General features: G+C 37.7%; 1 protein-coding gene across 1 annotated transcript in view; it reads right to left on the bottom strand.

Moving 5' to 3' along the window:
* FOXJ1 (forkhead box J1) overlaps positions 1–19,369 on the bottom strand; it is a 42,732-nt gene that overhangs the window by 19,820 nt on the left and 3,543 nt on the right. The gene's annotated exons all lie outside the window — the stretch shown is intronic.

The raw sequence follows: 19,369 nt of genomic DNA, 5'->3' as shown, positions 1-19,369 counted from the left end.
GACATCATTCTATATCAGTTACTGGTGTCTCATGATCAAAGAATGGAAACTGCAGGCCATGCTACAAAGCTAATCATTAAACTGCAAAGCAGACTTCCAGGATGTAGCACACAGCACTTCTTTGTAAACACATGAACCTGCACAACCACTGTACTGTACATTTCAGAAAACTGTTACTGTGTCATCCCTAACTATGTATATTTCTTGTATATCTATACAAACATTTCAGCCCACAGTTTCTGCTAACATGATAATACTTCTTCTAGTAATTTCTGCCCTGCCACTATTTCTGCATATTCTGTTTTAGCAATCTGATGCCTTCAAGTATGCTCATTTGCTATGTGGCCTTGGGAGACTTGGTCTAATGTATGGAACCCACTAAATTACCCACATGATCTACACCATTATCAGAAAAAGATGGATGTTTCACACATTGTCATTGGAGAAAGATGGGTATGCCATGGCATGATCACAGATAGAGATGGAAGTCTGAATTTATGACCAAAGATGGACTTATGTCCCAGTATGGACACTGAGACACATCAATCAAGACCAGTCCAGCAAAATGATAGAAAGTTAAAACAACAGCTGCCAAGGGACAATGAACCAAAGATCCAGCCAGCAGAGACTAGAGGTCAGATGGCAGTCTATTTCATTAAGCATTTCTAATGTGTCACAGTTGGAGCCCTATGCATAAGATTCCATTAGCCACTACACTGTTGTTTTTAAAGGTACTCAGAAAAAACTACAAAAACACTTCCCTGAGCACAGCAGAGACACTACTAATTTGCACATATGTATTGCATATGCATTACTGATATAAAGAGATACTGCCCTGTGTGATTTAACATTAAATGAAATGTCAATGGTCTAGATCACCTGCATGTATGCATACAGTGCATATATATGTGAATGTATCTTGCAAGAGAGTGGCATCCTGTTTGGGACTATTTATCTGCTATGAACCATTTGATTGCTGGATACACATTGGCTCCCTGTGACCCAGAATAACATAAAGTGAGTATCAGGGAAAGAAGGCATGAATGAAGGTCTTTTTCTCATTCACAATTAGTTTGCTGTTCGGCAAGAATGTAAAAAAAAACTAATTAGGAATGTTAGGGGCCTAATAGGTATTGGGTGTTTTAAGTCACAGCATTTAATTTGTCCATGAGCATTGTAGATGTACAATTCAAGACAATTTTCAATGCGTACTTACTGAGCTTATATCTATAAATTTAAATGTGCGCAAAACCTCAGCTATTGAAAACTTGAAAAATATGTGAAATACAAATCTGGGCTCAGGTGTGTAGTTAATGCATTGAGAGTTTGTCAGTAGACTGTCAATGTCCATATATACATAGAAGTGCTTTTAAGAATATGATTGTAATATCTGCCATCTTATTTGTCAAAAGCCATTAATTCAAGTAAAAAATGTTTAATCCTTTCAATCCTCCATGCAGGTGGTTTTTCACCTCAGTAATTAAAATAATCAATTAAAATTGTCCACAGTGCAAGTTAGATCAGTTGTCATGGGCATGAATGAATAAGTATAACAAATCAAGCACTGACAGATCAGAAAGAAACCAGATTTGAAATGTATCTGAGTCTCTACACAGATAAATTCTAGTTGTTGAGTGCTACCATGTCCCTTCCTCAGTGGCAATGATAACCTTAGATGTTGGATAAATTAATACACAGGGATTGTGGAAGTGCAAGTTGGGGGCCATGTCCCAAAATAAACTGTTTTTTGCGTTTACTTGAACTTCAAGTGCTGGTCAGCTGTGCTTTCAGCAAAACTTAAATTCAGTTTCTTATGGCTAATTTCCATGTGAATTATACTTCCAGATCCTGTCAGATGTGTCTTATGGATAACAATATTATTCCATTTGGAAAGGAAAGTAAAAAGTTAAATAAAACTACATACCTAAGAGAGAATAGAACAGAATCGCAATACCTTCATACTTATGAAACAAAAAACATATATACTGTCTTCACAAGGAACAACCATAGCTGAGCCACTTTTTATTTTAAAATACTGAATATGTCAGAAATGAATTTATTAAATGAATGTAGTACAAATGTAAGTAAATAAATCATTTTTCAACTGATAAATACCTATTTTTGTCACAGAGGAAAAGGATGAATACAATATAGACTTTCAAATAAATAAAGCAAACAAGTTTCATAGCAAATGCATAAAGAAAAGAGACACTGACAAAAGAAAGTTTTATATTTAAAAGCAATTACAAAGCTCCCTTAATGGGAACATCATAGGAGATTTATACATTACCATTGACTTTCAGCTGTTCCAACACACTGGCCTTTGAATGCAGAATGATCCTGTACTTATTTTTATGTGTTTTTATTAATTTATTCAGGCTAATAAAGCAAGATTCCACTAGCTGCAGACATGATATATTCCTCCTTTTTAATAGCTCATCAGTACAACAAAACTAGAGATTCTAGTTGTACTCTGAAACCCTCATCAAAGAATGATATATAAGCATGCTCAGAATTACTACAGAACAGTCAACAGAGCCTTTTACTAAGGAGGCAAAGTTTGAAATACCAAGCAACATGAGCAGGTTCAGTCAACAAATAGACTTTATCAAACAGATAACACTTTGCAGTACTTTAACTTTACATGCAATGATAACTCTAATATTACAAGTATAAAAAAATGAAGCAGAGTTATAGTATAAAAATGTTGTATGCTCAAAAACACTTGCTCTAATCTTTTACTGTGAAAGAAAAGCTGCTCCAATTGAATTATATGTTAAAAACAATTTTAATGAACCAACTCTATAGCAGAGAGGAATAAAGCCTTGTCTGCACCAGGATGTCTGGAATATCAGTAGTTCAGGTGATGGAAAGCTGGTAAAAAATGGAAGTGAACAAGCAATGCTGGCCTGCCCATTCCCATGGAGAGAAATGGTTTTAGCTGACAAAATTGTCACATTGCAAGTGGAGGTTTGCAAGCACCAAAAAGCAAGACCAAATAACAAATTCACCACCATAACAGGACCAGGCAAGCAAAAGCTGAGGGTAGTGCTACTCAATGCTAGAAGTCTAAATCTCAAAATGCACTCACTCGAGGCACTCCTTAAAATGGAGAACGTCGATATCTGCGCAGTGACTGAGACTTGGTTCAAGGCTCCAGAGAGCACCCCTGCACTACCAGGCTATAACTCATACCACACTTTTCGGCCATGTAACCTAGACCAAAATGCCAAAGGTGGAGGTGTAACCATATTCATTAAGGATATCCACACCTCCAGGCTAGTTGCTCAGCATAATACAGCCGAGGTTATCCAAGTGAAACTAACTCTGGTCAAAACTGCAATCTAAATTGTAGCTTGCTACAGATCTCCCACCATGCCCCAGGATTCCCACTCCTCTTTTCTTGATGTACTGGAAAATATTAGGGTTCAACCAAACACCCTAATAATGGGCGACTTCGACTACCCCACCATTAACTGGGAAAACTACTAGTGTACCAACTCCTTAGCTGAACGCTTTCTGAAATTCATAAACTCCAGTGCCCTGGATCAACTTATCCACACCCCCACCAGGGGCAACAATATCCTAGACCTAGTCATTACCAACATGAGTGACCGGTGTGCCACACCTGAAGTCAACTCCTCGTCAGTCCGATCCAACCATAAGCTAATCACCCTTGATATCCACATCCCGCCCCCACCCCCATTAAGGAAACCACAGTAAAAAATTTCTTCAAAGCCAACTTCATGCTTCTTAAGACAGAAGTGGTAAACTTCATGACACCCATGCAGATGTACAATACAGTTACAACTGCTGAATCCTACACAAATGCACTCTATAAGCACTTACACGAGTGCATGGATCGTGCTATCCCAAACAGAACCAAGACGCTATCCTCCAAAAAAAGGAAGCCAATCTGGTGGTCCCCTGCCATAAACAAACTGTACAACAGAAGGAAGAAACTGTTGCAAAAGAGAGTAAAATCCCATGAGTGGAGGAGCTACCTGGTCAGCCTCAGTAAGAAGCTGAGATCCCTTATAAGATCCTCCAAAGCTAGCTATGAAAACAAAATTGCCACTAATTCTAAAGACAACCACAAAGCATTCTATAGCTATGTCAAGAATCTCGATGGCAACACCCAGATCTGCTTTGAGTTACAGCACAACAGCACAAAAATTACAGAACCAACTGATATTGCCAACATCCTGGCAGATAGGTTCAGTGATAACTTTACCCCCCTCCACCCCCTAAAGGGCCCATATCTATACAGGAAGAATGCAGAGTCCCTGTAATCACAACTACACAGGTAAAAGCTGCACTCTCTAAAGCCAAAAACACAGCATCCATAGGACCGGACAACATCCCAGGCTGCGTTTTACACAAACTTCAGAAAGAACTGGCTCTCCACTTAAGCACCATGTTCAATAATAGCCTTGCATCAGTCTTTGTGCCCACTGAATGGTGCACAGCAACAGTTATCGCACTCCACAAAGGGGAAGCCACCACTGATCCCGGGAACTATCGCCCTATTAGCCTGACGAGCCTGGTCTGCAAGGCCATGGAATGTATCATCATGGAACTCATAAACAAAGACATTGGTAGCCTCCAAACTGTGGATCCCGCCCAGTTCAGGTTTGTGAAAGGCAGATCATGCCTCCTGAACCTGATCAACTTCTTTGAGTCAGTCACCAAAGCCGTAGATGAGAGTAAGGTGGTTCACACAGCCTATCTTGACCTCGCCAAGGCTTTCAACACCATCCCCCATTCTGGAATTATAGCTAAACTCACTAAACTAGGTATAAATCCCTATGTCACAAGATGGGTTGCCAACTGGCTCACTGACAGAACCCACACTGTAAAACGTGTAGACTCCAAATCTAACCTCAAAGCAGTGACAAGTGGAGTACCACAGCGTTCCGTCCTGGGACCTCCCCTGTTTGGTATCTACTTCTCTGAAGTACAGGCTAACACAGAAGGCCTCTGGCTAATGAAGTTTGCAGATAACTGCAAACTAGGAGCCATAGTGAAGTCCCCAAATGATGTGGACATCCTACACAAGGGCCTCGCTGAGACAGATGGCTGGTGTCAGAGCCGTGGCCTCAAGCTCAATGCCAAAAAGTGCAGTGTCATCCCCTTTGGTAAAAACTCTGTACCCATGAACTACCACATAGGCAGCAATCTACTTAACACCGAATGTGTGATAAGAGACCTTGGGACTCAGGTGGACAGTAGTCTCTCCTTTGATAGTCACATCGCCACAGTAGTCAGGAAGTCCTTCTACGTGGCACACCTCATCATAACAGGGTTCTCATCCAGGAAAAAAAGAGGTCATTGTTCCCTTCTACTCGACACTCATTAGACCCATTATAGAGTACAATTTCCCTTTTGTAATGTACCTCACAAGACATCTGCAGCAGCTGGAAAGGCTACAGAAGTACCTCACAAAGAGGATTACTGGCCTCAAACAAATGCCCTACACTGACCGCATCAAAAAACTCCAGCTTTACTCCATAGCATATCGCCTACTCCGAGGTGATCTCTGCCTAACATATAAATCTATGTCAAACCCAGAGCTGTTGGACATGCTACACCTAAAGAAATCCCAATCCCTCTGAGCTACATGCTCTAGGGACCTAAACCTTGTCACCACAATAAACAGGACATGCTGGAGGGATAGATTCCTGTCCCAGAGACTTCCCATACTCTGGAACAGGCTACCCATCTATGTCAAGCAAAGTTCTTCATTAGCACTCTTCAAAAAAAATCTTGATGAGTGGATGGGAAATAGGAAATACACCCCAGGGATCACTTCTGTGTCTCTGCTCGACAGTGGCACAGGAAAATAACTTTCTTGGGTGGCGTAAGCCAGGGAACCTTGTTAGCTAGGCTTATGTAGGCCCTTGGACCGATAGCCTAGTACCTACCTATGAACCAAAGACGTGAGCCTGACAGAGCCAAGCTGGTGAACATAGCCTTCACTGACATAGGTGTGGGAGCACACATGGGGGGTGTAGCATGCATGTCCCCACAGAGACGCAGATGCTTATGTCAGTCAGCTACCTGGGGGAGATTAAGGTCTTAAACAGAAGTGTTCTCTAAAACTGTGTCTGGTATGATGTCAAATGCTAAGACAGAAGACTACCACATACCTCCCTGGCCTCAGGATAATTAGAATCAGTTCTGCAACACAAATGGACTCAGTCTGGGGTGGGGTGAAGTTAGATCCTTAGCGCACTGGGATGAAGATATTCTTGTGGCAGCGAGCAGTGCACAGGTAGGACCAAAAGCTACACTATGGTTGCTCACATGACGTCCCTCTTGGCTTGGCTCTTCGTCAGTGCAGGCTGGTCACTTTGCATCAAGAATGAATGAGGTTAGGTGCTGCAGTGGCATAAATAAAGCTTTCACAATGGCCCAGCCAAATAGGTCCAGTTAGTGACTCAGGTGACTGACAAAGTGGCAGGGAGGGATAAGTATCACTATCCCTAGGAGAGAGGGCAGTCCTGTGGGCATCTCCTGCAGTGATCCTTGATAGAGACAGTGAATATCTCTGCTAGGAGGTGTGGTTCAAATGGAAGAAAAAGGATGAAGACATAGCTGAGCTGCTGCAGAGATGGGGCAATCTGCTACATGTCTCTATTGTGCGCCCACCCTTTGAATGTAACCACAGGATCCACGAGGGAGGGGAGAAGGGAGAAACAAGGTATGTCAAAAAAAGTACAAACCCCCCCAATTGAAGAAAGACAGCAAGAGCCCCTAGGACATCCTTATTATCCTCACTGGCCCGGCTCACATTTGAGCAATGGACTTGGGGTTGACTGCAGTGCCCGTAGACCCAGGAAAAGATGTGGGCCACTGGGACACCTGTCATAGGGACATGAGGGGAGAACAAGAATTGCAAAAATTAGGTTGATACATATGGCAGAATGGTTTGACTGTCATCAGGCAAGAGGGGAGCCATGCAGAAATATTGAATCTTCAAATACTCTGACTTTGTTAAAACAGAGGCAAATTGCATAGTTTAATTTATCACAAAATCAGAAACCCTGAAGAAAATAGTGCAAATCATAGGAAACAACTCAGCCTTGAGAAGGTCAGCATATGAAAGGTGTTATAAGCTGACTAGAACCATCTTGCAAAACTTCTAGAAGAACCATAAACTAGGAGAGACTATACAACTAGTGGAGAGAAAGCTAACACCTTGTGTGCATTGGCTGGTGCAAAGAATTATGGTAATGAAAAATTATAAAGCTCCTGTTAAAAATAAAAAGTCCTATTTGTTTTATACTAACTTACCTTAATTTCTCTATAAACTGGCAAAAATTTCTCTGAATATTAATTCATTGCAATATAACTCGCATCTGTTCTTAAGCAATGTTTTCACATTATGTCTGATTTGATATAACTATTTAAACTGTAGATGGTTTTGTATTATTTTTAAAAACTGCAAAATTATTGTTCTTAAAATGCTTTTTTTAATACACTGGAGCTTCTCTCCCTTGGCCTCAGCTGAAAATGAGCACCTACCCAGTCAGATTTTTCTAGCAATGTCATATCAATCAATAAATAAATAAAATAAAGTCAGCTGAGATATGTACTGTATATAAATTTAAACCAAGAAAACTACATAGTTTAAGTCAGTTGTACTAAATGGCTAAAATGAAGGGTATTAAGAACTGAAAGAATAATAAAATAAAGAGGAAATTGGCCTTGACTGTAATCAGAGCAGGTAAGAGGAGGTGTCAATCAGGTATTACCTCACAAAGAGTGGGTCAGTGACAGACAAGTAGAACCCCACTAGGCAAAGGAACTTGCTGACCAATCCAGTGGGCAAAAAATAGCACAGATCAGGAAGCATCCAACTGAACTAGAACCCAATCAAAGTAGAAGGTTCAAAGGTAGCAAATAGTGTAGACTAGCTAAACAGGTCCAATAAGCAAATAGTAGAGGCTAGCTAAACAGGTCCAGTATAACATGGGGACCAGTAGGATGTGCCTCAACATACCAATGGTGAAATGCAAAGCAGAGAAGCAAGGCTAAAGAAGACTACAATACACAAGACAACTTGAAGAAATGGGAATAGTATAGCATACCATTCAGGATAGCGAAAACACCATAAGAGGAACCCTCATGAATCCAAAGAAAATTAACAAGATAACTTTAATACTGAACACTGAAAATATACTTAACAAGGCAAAGAGAAGTTATCAGAAAACTTAGCTTGGGCAGTGTTTTATACATATGCAATAACTATTATCATGAAATAGCTAGCTAGCATTTAGGAGTAAAAAGAAAGGAGGTACATCCACAATATATATATATGTTTAAGCCTTAAGAGCCACCTGTGGAGAAAGTGTCAGATGTGACAAAGGAAGAAAGAGGTCTAGGTTGAAGCTAATGAAATGGTCAAAAAATTATGTCAGTAGTGGTAGGTTGTGCAGTATACTAACTTTGCTAATTAGAAGGGGGGGGGCAAAGCCAAACATAAAATGCTCAATAAGACACAGCTGAAGGGTACGTCAATCAAATCAGGAAACACGCCAAACCGCAACAATCAGATTCAACCAAAATAAAATACTAATTAAACTCTACAGCAAGGAAAGAACAAAATAAAAGTGATCAGTGACTTATATATGGTGAGAAGACTCTGGCATCCTATCAGATAGGGTAAAACAAAGCAGTGAAATACTGTAGCTTGGAGGTAAGGGAGTTTCTCTGCAGAACTCAACACAATATTCTAGATGAGGCCTCACCAACATTGTGTATAATGAGAGGGTAAAAGCTGTATTTCTGGAGTCCGCAATCCTGGCAGGCTTTTACCACTGTCTTGCTTATCACCTTGGGGTGATTATGCAAACATTTTTTTTTGCCTTGTTTCTATCTGCTTCATTTAGTCCTCCTAAAATAAGTCATCCAACAGCTCTTCCACCTGCTACAAAATGCATAAACCTGTATTTTTTGTGGATTTAACCCCCTCCAGTTACCTGTCTGTCCACACTGTGAGCTATATTTGGTCAAGCTGCAGAATACTTCCCCATTAGCCCCCAGTTCGGTCTTGGTGTTACCAAACAGGATGTCATCATTCTATAACTCTATTGTCATCTCTGAGACTAATATGCAGACCAGGAGTGGTACCAGCTCCATTTCCTATGACACTCCACTGGTCTCTGGTTTCTCTCCACCATCAAAGTTCTACTACACTACAAACAAACTGCATATCCACATCACTCATCTGGGTTTAATGCCATACATTTTTAGTTTCCCATCAGTATCCTGTAAGGCATAGAATCAAAGTCCTTACAGACGTCTAGGTATAAAATATCCACCAGGTTGTTATTGTCTGGCTCAGAAGTGACCAGATCATTGAAATGTATCAGGTCAGACTGACATAGTCTCTGCTCTGTGTAAGCCTACTGTTTCCCATCTACTACAGGGTTTGAATTCAGGAGCTCCACAACCTTTCCCTGTAGAATTTTACCCATAAAATCTCCTAGGATGATGGTACAGCAGGTGCCACTTAAATTACCCAGTTCATTTCTGGATCCTCCTTTGTGTAATGAGTCCACCAATTCCACACTCCAGTACTCTAACTTTACTTCACTGTCCAACAAGAAAGGATATCATATTGCCAGTAGTTCACCTAGCATGACTGCCTATCCTCCCAGGATATAGGGGCAACCTGTTTGACCAAAGTATCTTATCCTCGTGAAGTCCAAGAGTCCTTTCTTCAGCTCTTCTCAAATCACTCGGCACCAATATCTATCTCCTCCCCATACTTTTTTTCCAGACTATCAGTCAGGTCTCCTGTTTCTTTATATTTATTTAGCACCTTTTCCAGTGACCTCATCTTAGATTGACTCTTACTTATTTTATTTTTTGTTGACCAAATTATTCTCGCTGGGCTGATAGCCATTTTTCAGGGGATACCTGAGGTGGTATTTATAATATTAGGGGAAATTTGGTCAGGGCATTGGGGAATTTCACCTACTCTTTTGTGAGCATGTGGGGACACTATTCATTGCTAGACTTCTGGTTTCCATTTTGAGCATATAGGCAGCTTGGAGAAACTGGAAGGAAGATGGATGCAGCAAGTAAGTGTGATGGTGAGTGACAGAAGGAAGTGGAGAGTTCACAGAAGGGAGCAGAATCAGAAAGTTGTTGGTCATGAAAGGTAAATGAAATCAAAGGATCAGTCATTATTCTGAGGAAGCAGGAGAAGGCTGAAATGAAGGAGAATGATGAAAAGAAGGTAATCAAACCTTCACAGGATTCTGAGTAATTGTTTCAAAAAGATCTGTTTTCTGTGTCGAAGTCAGAATGTATGGTTACAACCCTCCAGTTGGAAGGGTTGCAGGATGTATATTTAATAGAAATGATAATTCAGAGTGAACCCGAAAGTGAGGCAGTGGCATTGTGTGGTGACATTATGGAAAGAATTCAGGAAGAGGTGAGAGAAATCACAGAAGAAAACAATCGTATACAAGGATGGTGAAAGAAGGCAAGAAGCAAATAAGAGCAGGAGAAAGAGAAGAAGAGGTTATGAAAAAAGTTTGTTGTATAGTTTAACAATAAGGAGGAAAAATAACTTGAAATGTATAAGGTATGGGACAGAGTTATCACATTTTTGGGAATATCACCTAATGAAGTAAGACCCTTTATTCATCTTAACAAAGAGACTTATTGTGATGTTGTATTCAAGACTGGACAATATATGGAAAGTTATTTAGAGAAAGTTGAAAAAAGAAAGTGTGAAACTCTTATGTAGTGCATACTTTTAATAGAGAAACAAAAAAGAATTGCTATACAGTTTTGAACTGAGGTGGATAAAAAAGCATTGAAAGAATGTTTAAAAACTGTATGTAAAGATGTTTTGGGCATTACAAAAACATATGATGATAGAGGTTTATGGACTGGGGTGAAATTGTGGGATAATTCTGAAAATGCCAAGATTAGATTGTACGTATTCCAAGTGTAATAAATATTGAAGGCAATAGAGGTTTTGTAAGATATAAGAAACAAAATAACCATTTAATAAGCAATTGTAATAAGAGAAAAAGTTTTGCTTGTGGAAAGATGGGACATGAAGCAAAGAAATGTGATCTGATATGTAAACAATGTGGAAAAATGAGGCATGATTCAGTTAATTGTGATGAACAATTACAAGCTGAAAAACAAGAACAGACACAAGAACATGTGCATGATGTAGAAAAAAATGTAGAACATGAACATGAAAAACAAAATATCATACAAGAAGAGAATAAAAAATATGTATTAAGAAAATAAGAATAATGAAGGTGAAGAATTAGTACTGGAAACAAGTGAAGAAGATATTAGTTGGAAAATAGTGAGAGGAAAAAAGAATTAAATGGGGACAAGGGTGAAACATAGAAAAGGAAAACTTAAAAGTGTGATTGTGAAAGAAAATAAAAGAAAATAAGATAAAGGGTAAGATGGAAAATACAATAAATCTGAAAGAACATGATAATTCTATAAATAAATGTTAATAGTATAAAGAAAATTTGAAAAGATTAGGTGTTTTGGAATTGTGTATGCTACTTGCTGTGCATGTAATTATTCTAGAAGACATAAGAATATTAACAGAAGAAGAAAGGATGCAGATAAAAAAGTTATGCGCTAGAAGTATTGTATGGAATATGGGAAAAGATACATGCTCAGGGATTGCTGTGTTATGTAACAAAATAATTAAGATTTTAGATTATACTATAGCTGAGTTAGGTAGAACAACAGTGTTACATATAAGATATAAGAAAGATGTGTGCAGAAGTATTGTAGTATATGTATATGTTACTAAAAAGAAAGAGAGAGGAAATGTTTAAAAATCTTACACTATGTACGAGTGAACATGGAAATAATGTTGTTGTTGTTTGTCTTTTGGCTTTTCCTGGTTAGGGGTCGCCACAGCGGAACTCCGGTCCACTAATGATTGGCAGTTGGTTTTTATGGTGTCAAGTTGCCAGCCCGACGCCCAACCTTCAATGAAGGCACACCCATTCAACGTATGTCTTTTGAACGCCCACTCAACCGCGGGGAGGACATGCAGACTCCACACAGAAGGCACTCCCAATGGAAATAATACTAGTAGGAAATTTTAACTGTGAGCCAAGTAAGAGAAAGAAAGAAGGGAATTATGTTAAGAAGGTATGTCATATAATGAAAAGTAGAAAGTTATATATATGGGATAATATACATTAGACTTCTAAAAGAAATGACATTAAAACAAATTGGTTGCTTCATAATATCTGATAATTTAAAAATTATAAAAGAAGGAACAAAGGAAACATTATTTCAGACTATTTGGCTATATGGGTAGAAGTAAAAGAAAAGGAAGTACATATAGGGTTAGGTAAAGGTATTAAAAAATTGAATGAGAAAGATTTAGATGAAGGAGAGAGAGAAAGAGAAAGGAAATTGATCAATTGTGGAAAGATCATATAGAAATTATAATATTTTATGAAAACTGGACTGATTTGTAGTTAAGTTTTAAAAGAAAGTATAAAAATTGCTTTCTAGAATGTCAAGTAATGAAAAGAAGGAAAGAAAAGCAAAAATATAACTTATTAAGTTAGATAGTATTTAGAGAGATAATAAGACATAATAAAAAACTTTTATGAAAATGAGAAGGAAATATATGAAATGAACCAAGAGAAGATTAAGAAAATGTTATATAAGCAAAGGTACTTTTTACAAGGGAAAAAGAAGTTACACAATATTTGAGTAAATAGTGAGAGAAAAATTAAAGCAACTAAGAATTGAAAAATAATGAAGGAGAAAGAGTGAACACACAAGAAAAAATATTTGATGTAATAGAGCAGTATATAAAAAAATACATTTAAGAAGAGAGAGATAAAACAGAGGCAAATATAGGAAGGAAATACATTAAAGATTATTTTTAAACCTACCTGAGCTACTACCAACTCAAGCAGATGGTGTCATGGCTAAACTTCTCATCCAAAGGATTGCACACTCACCCCTTATGCTGCAGTGCCATGTCAGTAATTGATCCACCTGGTGTGGGAATAAAACCCACAACCTTTTGCACCAAAGGCGAGTGTTCTACCTGATTCACAACTGACACTGCTATGTGCATATGTATTTATTTTTCTTTATTTATATACACACACATGTGTGTGTGTGTGTGTGTGTGTGTGTGTGTGTGTGTGTGCATGTCTGTGTGTGTTTGTGTGCACGTACGTGTGTCTATGTGTATATGTGTGTGTGTGTGTGTGTGTGTGTGTGTGTGTGTGTGTGTGTGTGTGTGTGTGTGTGTGTGTGTGCACATATGTGTTTTGTGTGTGTGTGTGTGTGTGTGTGTGTGTGTGTGTGTGTGTGTGTGTGCGCACGCACACACATGCATGTTGTTTTTTCGTGTTTTTTTGTTTTGGTTTGTTTTTTTGGGGTTTTATTTTGGCATTTATTATAAATTTGTTGCTGGTTAACCAGCTAGGCAGAGATCATCTTCTAAATCCTTTCTGATGGCAGATGGGGAAGGTTTAGAACAATAAATGACCATATTATAAGTGTACAGGACAATGGTTGTTTGAGGGAGATCACATGGAAGTTTATTAATGAACAATATCAAGGCCTGAGGTTTTCCAATGTTAAAAAGTGAAGAGGGGAAAGACAGGAGCCCTCTTTGACTGTGAACTGTCTGATGCTGATATAGTCCTTGAACCAAAGTAGAGAATCTTGTCTGATACCAGCTCAGATATGGAAATTCAGAAAAAGTTCATGGTTTATGAGTAAAAATGCTTTGGACAGGTCAATAAAAATGATCCTGTTAAAAGGTCAACGTCCATTTTTTTGAGGATATCTGTGAGTATATAAGGCTGTCAGAGTCCTTCAGCCAGACCAGAAACCATGTTGATAAGGTGAGGAAATGCAGCATTTTTGAATATATTTTGCAAGTTGTATACATTTTTTTTCAAATATTTAGATAAGACAAGACACAATGGATATTCGATCTGAAGTCTTTGGTGTTCTCTGGTTTGGCTTGTTTAGAGGAGGGTATCACAGTTGTCTGTTTCCAGAGAGATGGCAATATGATGAAGTTTAACTACAGGTTGTAAAGGAGGCATAGGGTGGGATGTGTATGTTCTTTGCACATTGTGATAAAACAGGGGAGTAGACCATCAGCCCCTCATGGTGCATCAATGGGAATTTAATTGCTCGATATCTCAGTTTATTCTAAAAACTGTGAATTTTCCTGAATAAAGTATTTCTTCTACCTGTCCTTTACTCATCTAGCACACCTGTATGCATTTACACAACAGCTCTCAACAGGCAAGATTAATGCATTATCCTTTTTCAATATCCTTAGTTATACATTTGTTTAAAAAGTAATAATAAAAAACAGGGTTATGAGAACGGATTTTCTGTTCTTAAAAGTACTGGCTTTTAAAAACAGGATTGCTTTGTCACTGGAGTAAATACATTCCAGTACTACTATTTCTGAAACATAATGTGGAAAATAAAACCTGAAATGGAAATAACAAAGGAAATATTGCCCTGTTTCTGTGATAGAAAACTGACTGAAGCTCTCTTATTTGACTAGAACTAGTCGCATGAGATATAATGTTACAAAATCATTGTTAGATGCAGCGTACATAAACTGGAATTAGTCTTGTTAATTTGTGTGATGTACTGATTTATTGGAAGATGAGTAGCTACACCTTTACTGTCTGACCCAGACCACAGAGTTAGCACATTTGCTAGACGTTATATGGCATAGTTTACAATTAACAGTAATGAACTTCTTATGCAGCAGAATGTCACGATGTTGTTATATAGTTAAACCTGCTCATACAGGCTGGACTGTTAGTGAAAATGTAGACTCTCTGTCACAAAGCCTCATTTATGTGTTAATAAGCAAATGTTTATTAGAACTAAACTGTTTTATCTTCTAAGAGCTGTAACCAGAGCTAGGTTCCTTCAAATAATTATAAATGGCTGTTAAGCTTTGATAAAATGACAAAGCCCTTTCTCAACATCAATCAGTGCTTTGAAGTGCTGCAAATGCACACTGTTTTAAGATGCATAACTACCATTAGCCCTCAAAATCAATATTTATTATTCTGTATTACTACAACACAAGACCTAATAAACAGATGTAACAAATATTTATACGTTAACATAAACAAAAACACAATGGCACTTGCTTTCCTTTGTCAGCCCTTGTATAGTGCAAGAAAATGAAATGGGTGAGATTGAGCTCTATGAGAAAATCATTAAATGCAAACTAATGCACATTAGATGACGTTAATCAGATTAATCAAAAATGAAGCAGTCGTCTATTGAAGCTTAAAGAGTGTCACCCTCCAACTGTTTGTTCAGCATCTGACATTTCACAGAAGAGATTATAAAAGCATTTAAATGCTGATAATACATTGAACCCTACCATATGAAACATGCTTTAAATACATAACAAATGTTTGTGTCTTTTGGCTTTTCCCGGTTAGGGGTCACCACAGCAGAACTCCGGTCCGCTAATGATTGGCAATAGATTTTTACTTGCTGGCTTGCTGGGCCTAACACACAACCTTCAACGAAGGAACGCCCATTCACGCATGTCGACACACAGAAGACGCTCTAACTGAGAATCGAACGGGCAACGTCTAACTGTGAGGCGACAACGCTACCGCAGCACCACCACTAATCTTGGGGGTGCAAAGATGAGTAAATCTCAGTATCCTACAAAGATTTTATTTTATCTGAATATATTACCTCATCTCTCAGTGTAATCTGATCTTTTTGGGCAGTGCATATATATATATATATATATATATATATATATATATATATATATATATATATATGGGTCCACTTTGTAATTTCGAAATACTGAAATCTCAAAATTTAGTATTTCGAAACCACAAAGCTCAAAACCCAACCACAACTCACAAATTCAAAAACACACAACCGCGAAATTCAAAATCCCGCAATTACGCTACACATGCAGTACACACATAAACATACACAAAACTTCCCCCCCACAACCAAACAAATACAGCTAAATCACATGTAAGCAGGGGGGCAAGTTGCCATGCACTCCCCATGTGGGGGCCTGTGCCCCCCATACCCCCCCTACTTATATATTCTAACTCCAGGATTGCACAAACAAAACTCACACACATACATTTTACAGTCCCTCAAACACACACATAACAGTCACAACACACACTTACACACACTAAACCCCTAACCAACATACTTACACACACAAACTTACCAAAACTAAACCAAAACATCCAAATACCACACCACCGGAAGCAGAAATTCAAAATATCCATGCTTCGGTATTTTGAATTTCGCTCTTCTGCCGGTTTCGGAAATATGAGTCTGCGGCTTTGTAAGTTTGAAATACTGAAATTCAAAGTGGACCCATATATATATATATATATATATATATATATATATATATATATATATATATACATATAAAATATACAGCAAACTCTCAGTTAACTGGAACTGAAGCAACCAGAACTCTCAAGCAACCAGGAAAAAAAATTGAAAAAATACAGTGCAATTTTTATGTGTTGCACTTTCCGTCCCCTGCAAAAACATACCTTACATTTTTTTAGAGATTTAAAAAGAAAGGAACAAATTCCCTCTCTCCCCAACCTAAGAACAAGTCAAATCAAACAAATAGTATAGAGTACAGTATTTAGTCAGGCCTACTTTTAATAGTAACTCTCAAGCATACAGAAACTACTGTTATCCAGCATCTACCAATCCCCATGGGTGCCGGTTAACTGAGATTTTATTGTATATGTATATATGTACGTATACACACACACACACACACACACACACACACACACACACACACACACATACACACATCAGGGTACAATATCTAAGCTGCACACCTGACATTAACAGATGATGTAAAGCTAACAACATAAAAAATATCTGGTAACAGTGTACCATTCATAGATCTTATCATAGCCTGTGATCCAGAAAGTAGCCACTTTCTCTGTATCACACATGCTGTCATTTCCTTCCATGATCTTGAGGTGCAGAAGCTACAAGCATAATAGGTAGCCATGGGCATGTTTTATCCTGTTCCTCCTCTTCCTTGCTTCATGTTATGTATGAAATCTCCAGGATCTCTGCCTTTTGGGTATTATCCTATTGTCCTAATGCATACAATGATGATAGCTTCTGTTTCATTTCTGCTTTACCTTGCTGTATGCTGACAATCTCCATTAACATCTAAACATCTTTACTTCTCACTTACATTACATCCTGTCACTGAAGTTTATAGCTCCATCATATTTTTTGCAAAAGTATCACCTCTCTCTGAATGTAACATAGGAATGATTTTCAATTGCAGGATGTCTTCTCGGTTAATGATCTCCCTTTCTGCTCTTCCAAAAACAAAATTACTGCCTCTCTCAAACACCTAGGACTGACTGTCACTCTGCAGACTTTATTTTATTTATTTATTAATCTGTTTTATTTATTTATACTTTGTTGACTGAGTTAATCCAATTAGGCTAGTTGTCTTTTTTCAGGGAAATTCTGCAGTGGTATTCCCACTTAATTTAGCCTTCAGAAAACAGGCAAAATCAGAATTTCAAGAAAGGTACATCTTTCTGTCTAATCACATTCCCTACTCATATGCCAAGCATAATTCAACCTCTCTAACTACTAGATTTGAATATAATTATTTATATCTGTTTTTAGTTAGTTTCTTTTTAGCTGTTGTAAATTGCCCACTATATGATTATTAACTCATACTTCCTACAGAGTTTTGCATTGTTGCAGAATGACTGCATATATTGCCTTTACAGCATTAATCCCGGTTTCCTTTACCATTGCTGTTGTTCTGTGCAATGCTGATTGATACATTTATTATATCCTGCTTCTGTTATACCATATGTTACAATGGTGTTTTGTTTACTATGCTTGTCTACTTTCTTCTGTAATTCTCTTAGTCTTCATCTGAAATAAGCATGCTTGCATTTAGTATGCCTAACAAAATAAATATGTAAACTTGTCCATTTATGTATATTGAATGTGCAGCTCACTTGGTAACTTTTTGGTTTTCACAAAAGCTAGTGAAGCAACACAGCACATAAAAGTATCAAGTCAACTGACAGTGGAAGTACACAGAGATATCTAAAAATCAAAAAGACCTGTTCAGTTTATTCTGAAAACTGTTTAAAGTCGTTTATACTTAATTACCTTAATTAACTTAATATCAGTTTTATATACAATTAATATCTGAACAGCAACATATTTTTGCTATTTAGTAAAATTATGTCTAAACAAAGTCTGGGTACAGTAAGATCTTCCACCTAGTAAAATTATATCTAAACAAAGTCTAAGTACAGTAAGATCTTCCACCATCTTTTAATTGTTACATTTCTTCTACTAACCTGCTTAACTTCTATGGAGTCTCCTCCCATCCTAATCTACATCACCCTTCACCACCACTTCCCTTTATTCTAATTCCCTTCACTGTTTTTACTTGTCACATGACTGTGTTTCCATCCTTTCAATATATAACTGAAATGGTGCTTGTTGTCTTTTAATGATTTTTATTCTTTCCTACTTTATTTTACAGTTTATCATTAGGTTACATGTACTCCATATTTAAATTTGCTGTATTTAGCATCTGAGTTTTGTTCCTGATTTGAGATCATTTACTGTAATAATGTTTTGCTTTATGCCTTTTGGCCTGGAGCATGCATGAAAAGGGTTGTCAAACCATTGTACTTACCCAGTTAACAACTGTAATGTGTGTGTGTGTGTGTGTGTGTGTGTGTGTGTGTGTGTGTGTGTGTGTGTGTGTGTGTGTGTGTGTGTGTGTGTGTGTGTGTGTGTGTGTGTGTGTGTGTGTGTGTGTGGTGGGGTTAAATAAATTAAAGACTGTTAGTGGAAGAATTAGAAAAATGTATATTAAATGCTGGAATATTTTACTTTCAGGTAGCGGGGAAATCATTCAAACAGTCAAATTGATAATGTAACATATAAAGAACTGAATAGTAGTTTAAAAAAGGAGCTCAGGTGATAGCCCACCTCATTTGTTGAGTGTATATAGGAGATCACCTTGCTTTCTGCTAATCATAAAAGTCAGAATGTAAGCACCAAGCTATATAATTACTTTAAAAGGATTGGAATAGCTTTCTCATATAACTCAGAATGTATAAAACTCAGAATGTAAGCACCAAGTTATATAATTACTTTAAAAGGATTGGAATAGCTTCCTTATACAACTCAAAATGTAAGTATCAAGTTACATAATTACTTTAAAATGACTAGGATAGCTTTCTCATAAAACTCTGAATGCAAGCACCAAGTTATATAATTATTTTAAAAAGACTGGGATAGCTTGTTAAGC

This window comes from Protopterus annectens, chromosome 4.part0, assembly GCF_019279795.1.
Source record: "Protopterus annectens isolate FY-2018-M chromosome 4.part0, PAN1.0, whole genome shotgun sequence".
Classification (NCBI taxonomy): domain Eukaryota; kingdom Metazoa; phylum Chordata; order Ceratodontiformes; family Protopteridae; genus Protopterus; species Protopterus annectens.
This window is presented reverse-complemented; position numbering and strand designations above follow the sequence as displayed.